Below are 17,979 nucleotides of genomic sequence, written 5' to 3'. Positions count from 1 at the left end.
AGACACGGATTACAAAGAGGGATGGGGTGCAAGGTTTGGATACATTTCTGTACTTCCAAAACATTGTATGTGTTTGGGATCTGGTATTTTGGCTTCAACATGGTAAAAAGAGGGACCCACTGCAAAGTGCTCATCCAAGCTTCCCCAGGATTCAGGGGGTACTTGGAGCTGGGAGTGTGGTTTCAACCCACTTCTAATTCAGACTGAAATTCTTCATGTGTCTGGGATGATGGTGCAGATAGGCTGATAGCTAGTTGAAGGACACATTTCCAAACTCTCTAGCTTCATACTCTTTGCTATGCTGAGTTATTGAATTTGTTTATTGGAAATGTTACTCGCCGAAATAGCTGCATAAGAAACCTAATTTCTGTGAGAGTCCCAGGAGGATGGCAGTCAGATAATCCTATTCTATCATACTTCAGACAACACAAACAATGAAATGCAGGACACTCAGATAGGACTCAGATTTTATAATTTCTTCATCCGTTTGCATTTAGTAGTAAAGGCGAGGAGCTGTGCTCTAAGTTTTAGTCATTCATGGGATTCTTATTTGTATCTAGTGTCAGTCTAGCAAAAAACCGCACCATAAATTGGATGCATCATTTCATCTTGATGTACAAATACACAGCCACATCCTAGCCCATTACAGGTACCCATAGGAGTGGGATAGAGGGACCAGGAAGCTCCACAAGGTTCATATTGGGGTTTTTTGGCTGTAGAGGAGATAGATAGTTGTGTGACCTCCGGTCCTTGCATGCCCTGGGGATCCACAGAGATAGGAAGCTGCAGCATGCAGTCTTCTCTCCATATACAGAGCCTGATCTCTTTTCTCCTTGGTGGCGTGGCTGTTAGCTGCCGTTTGACTTCTCATTTGGCATCTGCCCTGGCTGCAGTTCCAAGAACAGAGTAAATATTAATGCTGCTTGGACAAGCATGAATTCATACACATCTACTGGGCTGTCTGCAGTTTGAAGACAGTACGCCATATGAATTCAGCTGCTCATCTGATCCCAACTCATCCCATTGGGACCAGAAGCCCCAACCCTGCAGGAGGGGGGTGAGACTGTATGAGACCAGCGAAGGAGAGTCTCCTGAGGTACTGCTGATTCCCCTCAGGCCAGTGCTGCTAGCTTTGTCCCCGCCCCTCACATTAGTGCAGGGCAGCAATGGACAAGTGAGTGGTCAAGGAACCAGGTAACCACAGGGTGCTTTCAGGTTACTAGACAATACAAGTGTTATGGATGATTTTTCAGCCTTGGATACACGTTATACAGATGATGAATCCAAGGCTTCTGGACTTTCTCAGGAGGATTCTGTATTCCGAGTTTTGCAAGGGCATGGTCATGTCATTCTTTCTTATTAAATCTTGGGAATTGGTGTGTTTTGTTTTAAAGAGATAGAAATGATCTGCTGGGGGAGAGCAGTGCCACACTAGTGATTCACTAAGTGGTATATTTTGGAGTATATTTAATAGCTGGAGTGTTTCCCGCCAGGAGGATGGAGCAACTTTTACAAATATTGCTCCTCTTCCACTCAGGGCACGGAGCCGAGGCACCCTTAGAGAAAAAAAGTCCTGCTGTGACCTGGCCATCAAAGGACTAGGAACTATGTAATATATAGCGTGGCCATTCCCTAGGCACTTGCTCTGACCGGGCACTGTTGTTTGTCCTTTGTAAGGGGGTATGCCCTCTTATCTCCCACCCCTTACAGTGGACTTGCTGGTACAGACTGGACAGTCACTATAGAGGGTGAACTCTGCTGTCTGGATTCAACACAGCAATTAGCCCCAGTGAGAAGCCTTCACCTATTACTCACATGAGGTATTGGGGGGTGGGGTTTACCCACAGAACTCAGCCTTTGCCTACTATTTTTACTTTCAGTCTCTTGTGCAAGAGAATTTGGAGAGTCAGGAAATCCAGTGAGGCTTGTAGTTGATTACAATTAATAATTTTTTTGTTGTCAGCTCAAGTTAATGTTACTCACTCTGGGGATTTCTATAGGATGCTTCTGCCAAGGGTTTTCTGTGGGCTTGGACTCAGCTAGGATCTGTCCCCTCCACTCCCCCAGGGTCTCTGTCTGATAACTGCATAAGGATAGAATATAGCTTTCTTCAGGTTGGAAGGTGCTGTAATTCCTGCGTCCTGGAAGGGGAGCTCTGAGCAATGTGATTGTGAGATGCAAAGGCTTAGCGGAACACTAGGAGACTTAGTCAAGTTCCGAACATGACCTGTGCCATTACCCCCATCCCACCCCTTAAAAAAATCCAACAGTGAATTCCCTGCTCCCTCTGGAAAGGCATTAGGCTTCATCTCTCACTGAGGCACAGCGCTGACCTCAGTGCTGACCTCCGAGGCTTTGTGCTGTGGGTTGACATCACCATCAGAGCTGAGAGGCTTTCGGCCATCTTGCCTTTCAGATTTAGGCAATAGTGAGCATAGGGACTGGATTAACTGTCTGTGTCTCCCTTTCCTGCCTTTGGGTGGTATTCCTTAGACTTGGAATAGCCATACCACTACTAGTAATAATGTCTTTAGCTTTTAAACTGCAGCCACTGTACAATCTCAGACCAGTGGTGGTGATCCAGTTCTCTCAAAGGATTGATTCATGCTTTTTTAGCTTCACATGGTTTTGCTATGAGGAGACAGCTTGCACCTAATTCTGCTTTAGGGTGTCCAGATGTCCCGATTTTATAGGGACAGTCCCGATTTTGGGGTCTTTTTCTTATATAGGCTCCTATTACCCCCCCACCCCCATCCCAATTTTTTCCATTTGCTGTCTGGTCACCCTATTCTGCTTTCATTTTCTCTGGTGTAAATGCAGAAGTAATTCTGGAAGTACCCTGGTATGAAATTCACGTGATGGAAGAATCAGGCTCATAATGTTTATATTTAAATCTAGCATTAGATGCAAGCTGAATAGTTACGAAATCATACCTATAGTAGAGGGGCACTTTTGTTGTCCTTTTCATAGCTTTGCAGACAGAAATAAGATGTTGATGAGATGAGCCATGTGATGGTAAAGACTGAATACCTGGGAAGGGCATGACAGTGATATCTGTTGCCCTTAATGAAATTGGGGGGGGGGGCGGGGTGTTAATTTCCAACCCCCTACCTGTAGGAATCAACAACCTTAATTCTGCCCATTCATGACCCCATGTTATTAACCACACAATTATGAATAAGACATTTAAATGTTTGTGGTCCCATATTGGAAGAAAATTGACTGTTAAAGATGCATATGATTTTCATATTTTTTCCCTTGTGGTGTCACTACAGGGCAGAGTTCAGGTTGGTTGGTGCCTCAACTGTACATTTTCATACCATAACATGGATTTCTTTTCAGTGTAATTTTAATTCTGATTTTCCTTTGTTTATAATACTTAGTTTTAGGATAATTACGGCAGCCCTGTAATGTGTTTTACCCCTACGATACTGATATGTACTTTCACGCTTAACTCCATTTTAATGTAAAGACTATAGAAGGGACAGACCATTGTCTGCTGTGGAAGATAGTTTATTTGGGTTTTCTTTATACTGCAGAAGGGGCAATCTTTGTGACTTAGCTGAAGTGCCAGCAAAGCATTAAAAAAATCCTGTAAAAGCACATCATGGCAGCTCCCAAGCACATGGAAGACACCTCAAGGGAAACCGAGGCAGTAGGTGCTCAGGAGGCAAGAACACGTTGTAATAATGTTGTGATGTTAATGAAATAATCAGTAGTTCTTTGTTTTTCATTGTAATGGTCAGACGACATAAACCATAACATATTCAGTGGGCGTAATTCTGCCCTTAACTTCATTCTGCTGTCCATGTCTATTGAAACTAGTGGAATAGGTTGTGTAGGGCTCCAGATCAGGATATGACTAACAGGGATGACACTATACTGGGTAATTGAAATAGGGCCAGAGTGGCATTCTGGTCAGCTGCTGTCACTAAATGGAACAAAGTGACTCATGGCCCCTCTGAAAGCATCTTCCATAGAGGACTAATTTATGTCTCATGCATGAAGGAGCTGTGAGCTCCAAATTTTTGTCTGATACCTCAGATCAAGTTGCAGGCAGTTGTGCTCCAGTGTTGCAGGGTTGGCAGATGGAAACCTAAGCCAACAAGTTGTTGCAAGTTGTTGCATGCAGGGAGGGATACATAAAGGATGAGGCCAACTGCTCCCCTCCTGTGCTGATTTTTGGCTATGTAGTTTGAATGATCCCACTGGACAAGAGTCTAACATATCCACTGATCTTCTCTCCATGCTGCATTCTAGAGAGATTCCACTGAGATCTAATCTACAGGGCTCATGGAGGTTTGGAGTTCTTGCAGGGAAGGACTGTTGTCCTGCTATCTTCTCTGGTATCATTGGTGAATGGACTGGTCTCTTTCCGTGTATTCAGGCAGATATGCTGTCTCTTTTCTGTCCTTTAGAGACCTTCAGAAGGGTAATAAGTGTGTCAAGAGCCAAAACAAAGTTGCTCTCTATCACCAACCTTTTTTTTTTCTTATTTGGCCATTCCTTAGCAAATGAGTCATGGTTTGTGGCAACAATTCTAACTGTATGAAGCAGGGCTAACCAGTCAGGAAACCAGAGCCATTACCATGCGACATGCTACTAAATCCCGTTAACCGAGCTAGACACTTAAAAATTAATGGGAACCTTTTGTCACTATGTTTGGGGTGAAGGAAAACCACACACACTTTCACTGACTATCAGATTTTCCTAACATTGCCTCCTGCTCTGCAATCTCAAGCACAAGCATATTTTAGGGGATGGAGGGAATTGTGAATATTTTTCCCAGTTCTACTGGAAATGCAAGTGCACAAGGAAAGGTGACATGCTGCCAGGTCTTCTTAGAAGAATTCCTGTTCATTCATATCCTGAGAGTGCTGGAAGTGTAAAGCTGAGCCTCATTATGCTCCTAATTCTAAAATGATTAATAAACACACTTTCCCATAGGAATCCCAAGCCCATTCAGTATCCATACATCCACTGTCATTGAGACTGTTCTAATAAGAGGTGTACTTTCAGAAATCAATCCCACGGCACCCCAAGCTTGTTCAGTCACTGTCTCCAATAACATTGAAAGGAGGTAGTAATAATAGGGGCACTTCCAGAAATCAGTCTCACTCCTCAGAAGGATTACAATGCCAATGAATTATACATAAGAAAAGCAGCTCCGTTTCAGTACTGCAGATGGCTGTATAATTGATTGACTATATTGGTGTTAGAGTAGGGTCTGATACAAAGCCCAAAGTCAATGGAAATCTTTCACTGACTGGAATGGGCTTTGGATCAGACTTTTAGACTCTTACTTTTTCATTGTGACGTTTACCTGGAGAAAGCCTCTTGATGGAAATGTCATTCTGTAGTGTTCCTCATCTATATCGGTTCTCAATTACGCAGGAATTCTCATAAAAGAACCTAGCTCTTCTCATCAGTACTTTTCATCCAGAGACTTCAACGTGATTCCCAGGAGAGGTAAGCATCATTATGCCCATTTTACAGATGGGAGAAACTGAGGCACAGGAAGGCAAAGACTCTTGCACCAGGTTACTCAGCAGGAGTGGACAAGCTTGGAATAGAACCCAGGTTTCCTGATTCCTAGTTTGGAATATAACCCAGGTTTCCTGATTCCTAGTCCAGTGCTCTATCCACTGGGCATCGCTGCCTCTGAACCTTTAAAATGGTTATATTCAGACATCCAAGGATCAGATGCCTTTCATCTCCCTGGCAGACGAGTAATGACTGAAAAGTGTCTGATAGCTCTTCAGTAGTCTATCTAAAGTGAGCTGCAGTCCGAATCTTGTTCCTAACAGACAGGTATCCACATTACAGCTAGGTCTGATTTGCATCCTTTTGGCAACTTCAGTGGAGAAATTAAAAAATGCCTGGGTATGAGGCCTGACCAACCATGAGCCATAAAGCTATTCCTGGGTTGAGGTCTGTTAGTGGGATAGTATAGGGAGCCTCTTATTGTTACTGCCTGTGCTGCACCTGGTATATAGGGACTTAGTCAGCAGGACACCTTATAGAAGCACTATATTCACTTTAGAAATACAGTATAGCTCGTAATGTTGCTCAAATATTTGCTATCCAGGGTACTTCATGAAGGACCGCGGCCCCGGTAGGTTGTGATTCATATTCTTACGCATTTCATCCAGGGATAACAGAGCAGGACAGACCTGAGAATGTAAAATCCTGGGGAAATGATCAAGATCAAGGCAGGAGTGCACATAAAAACCCACCTGCTCTTTTACAAAGACACTCTTGATGTAGACTGCCCAAGTTTGCATGTGGTTATTGGCTCTTTTATATGGGTTGCCATATCACCTTCTGTTGCTAAGCACCTTCGATTTCATTCACTAGTGAATATTTAGAATAAACTTCGTGCTGGACCACTCTTGCAAGTGTAATAAATCATTTAATCTTCCCTTCAGAGGCCATACGGCAGGAGCAATATGATAACACCAAGTAACTTAAGTACATGACAAAGCTTTCTCCTGGTATTCTGAAATCACCAGTCTCTCTGTTCCCAAACAGGACAGATGCCTGCTTCAAGTGCAAACGGAAACATGGGGAGAAAAAGCCCAGTACTTTGTCATTTAGAAAAGCAATGAAAGTAAAATTCATTCAGCTTAAAATTATGGCATAACAAGCTGGGGACAGTTCAACACAGTTGCTCTTTTACCACACTGTATATTCCCGGGTTCTCGGTAGTGAATGCCCAAGAGAATTAAGGGTGAGATTCAGGGCTGTGCCTCTAAGAAGCAATAGCACAGAATTTCAGAGAAGGTGTGGGAGGGAGCGGTTGGTAAAGTGACTTCAAGCCACCTTTGCACTCTGCTGTTCCCAGCATAATTTAGACTGCCCTGAGGGCCTATCTAAGAGTATGTCTATAGTGCAGTCATGGGGTGTGACTGCAGCTCAGGCTGGTTGCCAATTTTGGTTGGATGTATTCCTGGAGGTTTCATCACATAACATCTTTAATTCCTGGAGATTCCAGGACAATCCTGGAGGGTTGGCAAGACAACCCTAATATCTGAGCTAGCTTTAGTCTAGCTAGCTTGGGTACTGGAGAAGACAAGCTGCAGCAGCAAATGCTTCAATGCTGATTACGCCCGTGAGTGACTACCCAGTGTTCTGGGCGGGCTCATACACATTGAAGCATGTGCACTCAGCTTCACTGCTGTTGGTATCAGAGTGAGCTAGATTTGCCGCCAGGGCTGGCTCCAGCTTTTTTGCTGCCCCAAGCGGCGAAGAGGAAATAAATAAATAAATAAAGCCGCAATTGGCGGCACTTCGGCAGCAGCTCTCCCACGCCACTTCATTCTTTGGTGGCAATTCGGCGGCCAGTCCTTCCCTCCGAGAGGGACTGAGGGACCAGCCACCGAATTGCTGCCGAAGACCTGGACGTGCCGCCCCTTTCCACTGGCCGCCCCAAGCACCTGCTTCCTGCACTGGTGCCTGGAGCCAGCCCTGTTTATAGCTAGTTGGGGAGCTGCAGTCACATCCCATGATTGCAGTATAGATATGCTCTAAATTGTGACAGCCTGTCCACAGCTGTTTATGGGCTACAGTGTTGCCCTGTATCTCCACAGCACTGCATAATAGGGCCCTGCTCCGCAAACACCCCCCTACAGTAAGGCTTTTGAGGAGGTCCTCAGAAGGAGGATTTATGGCTATCTTCCTCAGTTCCTGGGCCAGTGAAACTCTTATCTAGATAAAGGGGCCGACCTGGTGAGGAGGATCCAACTTAAGTGGTGAACAAAAACCTCTCCATGGATGTCTCTTTGAATTCAGTAGGAGTCATTTATGTTACGTAGCAACAGCAAATGGCTTATATATGGAGCCATGTCACACAATAGGTTGAAAGAGCCCGGGGAGAGAAAGAATTGAAATAAGCTGATGACTCCTCTCCCCCATAAGAGTAGCATACATACAGCTCAGAGAAACCTTTGTAACTCTGGGCCCAGGACAGAGCTCACTTGATTCCTTTAATTGACTTCACTGGGATTGGACCAGGTTCTATATATTAAGTTTGAAGGTAATCTGAAATATCAGACTCAACAGCCCCTTTCAGTATGCACACTTCCAAGCAACCTTACATTTTCCCAACCAAATGCTTCCATTATAATTTTTTTATGCCCACATATCTTTACACTGTGTGTCTGACTGTAGTTATGTGCTAGAAAACAAACCACCAACACTGTTGCAAAAAAAGTGAACATTGTTCTGGGATGTATTACCAGGAGTGTTGTAAGCAACACACAAGAAGTAATTCTTCTGCTCTACCCTGCACAGATAGGGCTTCAGCTGGCATATTGTGTCCAGTTCTGTGCCACCACATTTCAGAAAAGATGTGGACAAATCGGAGAAAGTCCAAAGAAGAGCAACAGAAATGATTAAAGGTCTAGAAAACATGACCTATGAGGGAAGATTTTTTTTTAAATGGTTTATTTAGTCAGGAGAAGAGAAAACTGAGGGTGGACATGGCAACAATTTTCAAGTACATAAAAGGTTGTTACAAGGAGGAGGATGAAAAATTGTTCTTATTAACTTCTGAGAATAAGACAAGAAGCAGTGGGCTTAAATTGCAGCAAAGGTGGCTTAGGTTGGACATTAGGAAAAACTTCCTAATTGTCAAGGTAGTTAAGAACTGGAACAAATTGCCTATGGAGGTTGTGGGATCTCCGTCATTGGCGGTTTTTAAGAACAGGTTAGACAAACACCTGTCAGGAATGGTTTAGTTATTACGTAGTTCCCCTGTGAATGCAGGTGGCTGGATGACCTACTAAGGTCCCTTCCAGTCCTATACGCCTATCTTCTGTGATTTGTGATTACTGCCATTGAAAGTTGCAGTTCAAAACATTGACCAAATTTAATCAAAAATGCCAGCTTCAGAAAATGTTGAACAGCTCTAACAGTAAGAAAATGCAGCTTTATGAAGAAGTGGTTTTTAAGTAACCTAAGATGCAATTCAGCATTTCCAGTTTCATAAGACAAAAGCTCATTTTAAATATGCTCATCAAAAGAGTACTCATAAGTATGGTAAAATGTGACCACATGGTAGGCTTATTCTCATGTTTGATCCTAAAACTATACTGCATTTGCACCTTTCCTCTCACCCCCATCTCATCGTTGGCCCCAAAGAACTTCCGATACTTTTGATAAAGATGTTAATGGCTGAAAATGTTGGACAGACTTATTTTTGCTGGGAGTGCTCCAGAGTGTACTTAAGTATCAGTTATTTCAAAGGTCTAGCATTATGACTGTCTGTAATAATTGCAATATTTTCCACTGAAAATGACAGTGGCAGACCTGCTGTTATTATAAGCATTCGTAGCGGAGTTAGAGGTGTGACAGTCCGCTTGCTCGAGGCAAGAACTGTTGTCACTGGATTCAGAAAAAGGCACTCTGAAACCAACAGAGCTGCTATTGATGTTGATGCCAATTATTTAGCTTCCATCTGGCATTCGTTGCCTCCTGCTCTGAAAGGGGAGGGTGTCTGCGTTCCGCTCCACAGCTTTGGTGTTATAGGGAATCAAGCTGTCAATTCTTCCTTTTCATAGACTATTCTTCACTTCCTATAGGTGAAGGGTTTTCTTTCCCCCCCCCCCAGGTCGTCTTTGGGAGATTGCATGTTCATTTTGTATAACGAAAATTGAGGTGGGAGTCAAAGTATAAACGTTAACTTCAGTGATAATTGTGGAGGGGAAAAAAGCAACCATTGCCGACAATTGCTATGACCACATCTAATGACAGCAGTGCCTTGCTTGCCCTCTGCTTGCAACAGGAAATTACTGCTATCAGAGATAATACAGGCAGGAAACTTTTGATAAATATAAACTTCTCAGTAGACTTTTGTTCTAATTGGACAAAAATATTTTCACTCTTCATTTACATGAGTGTCATAGTTTTATCAAATATTTTGGTTTGGTAAACAGAAAAAAAAAAGTGAGCTAAACAAATGGTATTTCTCCAACAGAGCAATTTCCCAGTGTATTCCTAACAACATTTAGGGGCCTGGTTTTTAGAAGGGCCAAGCACCTGCAACCCTCATTGGCTTCAGCAGGGGCTCAGTGCTTCTGAAAATCAAGGCTTAACTGCACCAGAGATGTATTCTTAACAAGTTTATCCACTTACCAGGTGTTCATTTTTAAGAGATTCATGCTTTGGTTTGATGAAGAGAAATGTTCTAATTAGCATCTTGCTGGATATTCTTGAAGTGGTCTCAAGTGGAAGCAGTAGCAGAAGGCAAGAGCCATAGAGACTGAAATACGGAAGAGAACTTGTCTTCTATAGATTGAACAGGAGTTGGCATGGCTGGCTGCTTACCAATTCAGTTGACACAGTGGATTGTGAGCAGCTTTGCTACTGAAGCTGTTTGCTTGTCATTCAGAAGTAACTGTTGGTCAGCTTGAGGTTAGGATTTATCCATGTTAGGAAAATAAACTGATGTACAGGGCTCCCACTTGAATGCCAGAGATAAAGTATGAGATGGCCTGACTGGCTGTGATGCCAGCATGCTTGAATCCTGAAGCAGTGAACAACTTGACTGTAAATAGTAAAGGTTTAACTCAAGAGCAAAAGGGAAGAAAACCTTTTGCAAGTTTCCCTTCTCACCAAGTTTCAGGGTAGGTAAGGCAATCTGTGTAGAATGTGTGTATTGCTTCTTGCGCCGTAACATAGCCCATAGCCCACTATCTTCGAATCAGTGTATATACCTGAGCTGACTGATGGCTGCACTGAACTACTGGTGTGCTTTTCAAAATGTACTCATTTGGGTTAATTTCTTCAAAGATTGGGAGCAGTCTCCTGGCCTACAGTAAACAGAGCCTTCTGTCAGCATGCCTCAGGCATGAGCTGTACCTTTCTGACTAGTGAGCAATGGGAGAAATGTATGAAAAATAAAATTGAAAGTTGAATTGGTGCATCCTATGCATGCAATAGATGTAGAAAATAAATATTAATAACTCTAGGGTTCAAGTTCATTGATGAGCATAAGCAGTTCTCCAAAAATTGAAAGAAAACTTCCCTAAAGTGGTATTTTGGCATTCAAAAAATGGTAATATTTATCCAAAGACAAAAGGAATTCAAATGAACTGACAAACTCAACAGACACTATGAAATGTTGCACTTTATGTAAACTATATGTAAAAATGTCACTTCAATACTCAGTGGATTTGCTCCCTGTGTGTAATCAGACATGTCTGCTGACCTTTGCGGTGAAGCTTTTACTGGTCTCTATGCCTCTGAGTATTGCACAGACAATACAGCTAAGGCAGAGGAGTTGGATTCTATCCCATCTTGCACATTAGCAACCAAACCTGCTAAGTTCCAGTTGATTACCCCGGGCAAGGCCACTGGAGACAGCTGGTTTGCAGAAGTGTAACTGAGTGCTTAGTTTAGCCTGCAGAACCTTTTATCATAGATGATGTCATGAGATGGGGAAAAAACCAACCTGTGTCTCAGCCCAGGCTGAGTTTGCAGGGCTGGTAGCTGGGCTCAAATACTTTGTAAACTGAGCACACTTGATCTGGAAATCAATGAGGAATAATAAACATGGAACCCCATATTGTCATTTTTTGAGTCCCTTTTCAAAGTAGAACTACACTTTAAATGTTGGATTCTACTCTGTTATACCCAGACATTTCCCCCTGCAATCTGTTCTATTCTATACGTGTTTCTAAACTATACTCATCACTGAAGCATCTGAGCGCCTTCCAGTAGTACATTAAGGGTATGTCTACACTACAAAATTAGGTTGATTTTATAGAAGTTGATTTTTAGAAATCGATTTTATACAGTCGATTGTGTATGTCCCCACTAAGCGCATTAAGTCGGCAGATTGCATCATCTCTACCGTGGCTAGCATTGACTCACGGAGCGGTGAACTGTAAGTCAACCACCCTCCCCCCTTCGATCACAGCTGGCAAAGGAAATAAAGTCACTATTGTTTTGAAACCATGCATTCTTTCTTTATTAATTAAAAAAAAAGGGAGATAACTGATAAGGTATGTGGCAGAGTGGGGTGGGAGAGGAGGGGAGGAAGGAAGGACAAGGCCACATTGCTTATTGTAGCCACACTACAAATCAAAACTGTTTGAATGACAGCCTTCTGTTGCTTGGGCCATCCTCTGGAGTGCAGTGGCTGGATGCCCGGAGCCTCCCCACCCACGTTCTTGGACGTCTGGGTGAGGAGGATATGAAACTTGGGGGGAAGGGTAGGCGGTTGCACAGTGGATGCAGCAGCGGTCTGTGCTCTTGTTGGCTTTCCTGCAGCTCCACCAGACACCTGAGCATGTCCATTTTCTCCCCCATTAGCCTCAGCTTTGCATCCTGCCTCTTCTCATCGCGGTCACTTAATGCTTTCCTGGACTCTGCCGCTGAATGCCTCCATGCATTCAGATGTGCCCTATCAGTGCGGGAGGACTGCATGAGCTCGGAAAACATGTCATCGCGAGTGCATTTTTTTTCACCTTCTAATCTGCGATAACCTCAGGGACGGAGATGATAGGGGAAGCATAGAAACATTTGCACCTGCGGGGGGATAAAAAGGGAGAGTAAACTTTAGGATGATACATTTCTGAGAACAAAAGGGAGACTCTTTCACAGTGAATCAAGCAATTCACAGCAGACAGCACATGTGCTTTAGGTACAAGGTCGCATTTAGCCTTTTCTATTGAGTGCCTGCCGGTGTGGTAACATCACACATGGCTGGGCAACAGAATTCGGTTTCCAGGCAGCCATGGCAAGCCAAAGGGATGCGGGTTTGGCTTCTAATGCCTTCATAATATTTTCAAACTGCAGCACGCTCCTTTCCTATAGCAAGCAATGCCGGTTGGGTTTGCCATTTAAAAGGAGGGGCTGTGGTTTTCGGGTGGATGTGCAGCACACACCTCCACCCACCCTGCCGCGTGGCTATTTGGAATGATCCCTTCACCCCTCCCTCCGATGCGTGGCTATTCTAAGGGATGATCCTTTCTCCCCTCCCCCCGCCGCGTGGCTATTCTCAGGGATGATCCCTTTTAGCCAAGCGTGAACAGCCCAGCTTGAATGGGGTCCTTTTACTGTTCCCTTACAAAAATTCCCCTATTTCAACCTGGTGACCATGAATGATATCACTCTCCTGAGGCTAACACAGAAAGTTATAGACCGAATGTTGCTTGAGTTCAACCAAAACCCAGGACCATTCGCTGCCATGCTTTGTGCTGCAATGATTTCAGACTACTGGCTTGGCGTGGTAAAGTGTCCTACCGTGGAGGACGAACTAAGGCAGCCCTCCCCAGAAACCTTCTGCAAAGGCTTTCAGAGTACCTCTAGGAGAGCTTCACGGCGATGTCCCTAGAGGATTCCCGCTCCATCCCCAGATACATTAACAGACTTTTCCAATAGCTGTACTGGCCACGAATGCATCCCAAGTCTTCAGGGCAAATCAAACATTAAACACTATTGCTTTTAAACCCTGTACTGTAGTTACAAATATGCACTCACCAGAGGGGCCTTCTCTGCCTTCAGGGTCGGGGATCCCACCTTGGGAGGGTATTGGCTCCAGGGTGATGAAAAGGTCCTGGCTGCTGGGGAGAATGGATTCACCGCTTGCCTGCTGCGCATTCTCCTCCTCCTCTTTCTCATCCACAAAATCCTCCTCCGTATTGCATGAGACTCCCCCCTTGCAGATGTCCATGGACAGTGGTGGAGTAGTGGTAGGGTCCCCCCCCTAGAATGCCATGCAGCTGATCATAGAAGTGGCAGGTATGGGGCTCTGACCCAGAGTGACTGTTTGCCTCCTATGTCTTTTGGTAGGCTTGCCTGAGCTCCTTGACTTTCACGTGGCACTCCTGTGTATCCCTGTTGTAGCCTCTGTCCATCATCCCCTGTGCGATTTTGGCATATATATTAGCATTTCTTCTTTTTGATCGGAGTTCTGCCTACACAGATTCTTCTCCCCATACAGCAATCAGATCCAGTGTCTCCCATTCGCTCCATGCTGGAGCTCATTTGCGATCCTGGGGGGACTGCATGGTCACCTGTGCTGCTGAGCTCGCCACACTGACCAAACAGGAAATTACATTCAAAAGTTCCTGGGGCTTTTCCTGTGTACCTGGCTAGTGCATCGGAGTTGAAAGTGCTGTCCAGAGTGGTCACATTGGAGCACTCTGGGATAGCTCACGGAGGCCAATAACATCGATTTGCGTCCGCACTACCCCAAATTCGACCCAGCAAGGTCGATTTTAGTGCTACTCCCCTGGTCGGGGAGGAGTACGGAAGTCAGTTTTAAGAGCCCTTTAGGTCGACGGAACGGGGTTGTTTGTGTAGATGCATTCATTATAAAATCGACCTAACGCGGCTAAATTCGACCTAACCCTGTAGTGTAGACCAGGGCCAAGTGACGTGACTAACTTCTGTCATTTTGTTTGTTTGTTCTCTGATCCTCTCCCCAGTGGGAGAAGTGTAGGCAGCAAAGTGTTTTATTTTTGGAGGAGGTTTTTTAACCTATATACATGTGGCTATGTATTTATTTTAGAGAAAGCCAGGGCAAAGAAGTGCTCCTGGCACTTGGAGTGGAAGGTAGGTAGGTTTGTGATCACCCTTAGTTCCCAGGGCAGTTCATTCTACTGCTTGTGACCGGCCCCCAAGAAAGTTCTGTCTTCTGCACAGATGAGCTTTACCCTTAGTGTCGAGAGTTCCATTGTGCCACAGGAGTGAAATCATCAACCTGGTCTTCATCCCGAAGCTTCACGACCTCTTTTAGATCATAGAATCATAGAAGATTAGGGTTGGAAGGGATCTCAGGAGGTCATCTAGTCCAACCCCCTGCTCAAAGCAGGACCAATCCCAACTAAATCATCCCAGCCAGGGCTTTGTCAAGCCAGGCCTTAAAAACCTCTAAGGATGGTTCTACCACCTCCCTAGGTAACCCATTCCAGTGCTTCTCCACCCTCCTAGTGAAACAGTGTTTCCTAATATCCAACCTAGACCTCCCACACTGCAACTTGAGACCATTGCTCCTTGTTCTGTCATCTGCCACCACCGAGAACAGCCTAGCTCCATCCTTTTTTGGAACCACCCTTCAGGTAGTTGAAGGCTGCTATCAAATCCCCCCTCACTTTTCTCTTCTGCAGACTAAATAAGCCCAGTTCCCTCAGCCTCGCCTCGTAAGTCATGTGCCCCAGCCACCTAATCATTTTTGTTGCCCTCCGCTGGACTCTCTCCAATTTGTCCACATCCTTTCTGTAGTGGGGGCCCACAACTGGGAATAGAGGGGAATAATCACTTCCCTTGATCTGCTGACAATGCTCCTACTAATGCAGCCCAATATGCTGTTAGGCTTCTTGGCAACAAGGGCAAGCTGTTGACTCATATCTAGCTTCTTGTCCACTATAATCCCTAGGTCCTTTTCTGCAGAACTGCTACTTAGCCAGTCGGTCCTCTGTCTGTAGCATTACATGGGATTCTTCCATCCTAAGTGCAGGACTCTGCACTTGTCCTTGTTGAACCTCATCAGATTGCTTTTGGCCCAATCCTCCAATTTGTCTAGGTCACTCTGGACTCTATCCCTACCCTCCAGCATCGCTACCTCTCCCCCCAGCTTAGTGTCATCCGCAAACTTGCTGAGGGTGCAATCCATCCCATCATCCAGATCATTAGATATCCTCGGCCAGGTCATGGAGTGAGTGCCTTGACTTTGATTCAGTATTGGAAAACCATTGTAGAGAACAGAGGACAGCTTTGATGTGCTCATGGTATCCTGTGGTTGTTGAGAAGATGTGCTAGTTGTGCTGTACTAGTGGATGTTTCCTAAGCGCTGAAGACTTCATGCCCAGGTATATTACATTGCTGTTGTCTAGCTGAAATGTGATGAAGTTGTGAATAACTGAGACTAGGTCATCATCCACCAGGATGGGACAGCATCTTCTCGCCAGTTGGACAGGATAGCAGCATCTGCAAGTAACACTCTCTGAGAGCCAAGCATCAGCAAACAATCCAAGAGTACTCCTAAACTCTGAACTGAATTGATTAGTTGTGGGTGTGTACCTTCAACCAAAGCAGTTAAGCATAGGTGAGCCCAGACATTGTCAAACATAGGAGCCTAACTTGTGTCTGCAAAATCTGTTCATGCAAACAGTTGTTGGATACCCAAAATAAGTATGTTTACAAAAACAGTACTTATTTATGCATGCCAATGCATTTTAAGTCTTAGATAGCTCGGGGTATGAGGAACAAGTGAGTTGACGTGCTGCAGGCAGACACTCTTGAATTACACACACAGAGTTGGGACCTGAGGCTTGACCCTTCTGGGCTAAAAGATGAGCCATCTGCCATTTGATCTATGGGAGAGCTTCTTTATCTTACATTTGCAGTTGGTAGCCTTTCTGTAGGCTAGCCACTAGAAGGCAGCCCCCCTCATTCATGCACTCTGAGTCAATGTATTACATAATTTCTTCTCCACTGGGCCAGGTTCACCCGAGTATCTAAGTTCCCTGGAGCTGGAAACCAGTCTGTAAAGAAGTCCATCTCCATCTATTGTTAAGAGTGTTACTGTTTGGGAGCTAGCCTGTAAGATACATCTGCTGCAGACAACAACCACACATTCTGTGCACAAGGAGCTAGGACTCAGCACCTAGTTCAGCTCCAAAATCACAGGCCTGTACAACCTGAGCTGAAGGAGAACTCTTGACCACCTACCTATTATTACAAGCATTGTGCCAGATTAGAGAATCCCAAAGGCTGCTCTAACTTGTGCAGGTTGCCAATGGGCTACTACGATGGATTGGAATTGCCCTCTTCCCTGTTGCCATGTTCCCTACGGTAGCTAATCTTCCTGTGACTGGAGAAGTGGGCTTAGGGCAGCTTTACAGTGATGAAATTTAGAACTTAGTTATAAGCCGAACTCACTACGTTAAATAACTTGTAGCCTCCTCTTTCTCCTTGAAGTTTTCTCCACCCCTATTTCTTTTAATTTCTGTCCTGGCATCAGAATGTGGCTCATGGGAGGAGGAAGGCAATTTCACAGCAGGAAACTATAAAATTCACACCTGCATAAGTGTCTGCAGTTATCTGATCCGCATTTGTTAAAGCCTTAGGGGCGACATATTGCTCCCGCTAGCTCTGAGTCAGTTCCTGTTGGTAGGTACAGTCATTTTAATGTCAAGCAGGGTGCTATTCAACTGTCGACAGTGACACTGCTCTGAAAGATCAGCATCCCTTAAACAAATCTTTGTTTTCCTTCCCTTCCCCTTGTACATGCTACCTCTCAAATATTAGAAACACCAGGGAATAATTGTCACTCAACTTTATTAATAGTTTTTTCCGCCTGTTCTAATAAACTGTTCAGTAATTCAACGTGGATGGCTGTCAAAAATCCCCATGCTTTTGGTTGTCAAAGCCCCAAAAAGTTCCAGGAAAAACTTTTGATGAAAACAACAAAGGTTAAGTTTTGTGGGGTGTTGACAGCCCCAAAAAATTCCACAAACTTTTGATAAAAACAAACTTTACTTTTCTTTTAAACTTTTGCTGAAAAATAAAATACATTTCCCAACCAACTTTAATCCAGAATTTGACCATCAATGTTAATAATGAGTGAAATCTACCCATTACAAGTGTGATCGTCCTCCCATTAAAGTCTGTGACAAAATACCATGGCAGGATCTGGGTCTATAGCAGAGGCAGCCGATGACTTCTAATATAGGAGAATTGTCATGGTTCGACTTCATGGGGTAGGGGATGAAGAACAGACCTCTCCACTGCTTGTATAAGAATTGGGATGAATACACACAAATACAGGTGCTTGCTTACAGGTTGTGTTCGCATTTACGGTGGTGTGTAGGGTACAGACACTGCCTGCCTGGCTAGCATGGGTATAAATAGCAGTGTAGACAGTGAGACACCTCTTAGGTGAGTAGAGTACGGACACGCCAGAACCTTAGGGTATATAACCTCCACAGCGCTCTACACACCCAAGCAGTGCCTCCCACAGCCACACTG

Source organism: Chrysemys picta, unplaced genomic scaffold (genome assembly GCF_011386835.1).
Source record: "Chrysemys picta bellii isolate R12L10 unplaced genomic scaffold, ASM1138683v2 scaf2, whole genome shotgun sequence".
In the NCBI taxonomy this organism is placed as follows: domain Eukaryota; kingdom Metazoa; phylum Chordata; order Testudines; family Emydidae; genus Chrysemys; species Chrysemys picta.
This window is presented reverse-complemented; position numbering follows the sequence as displayed.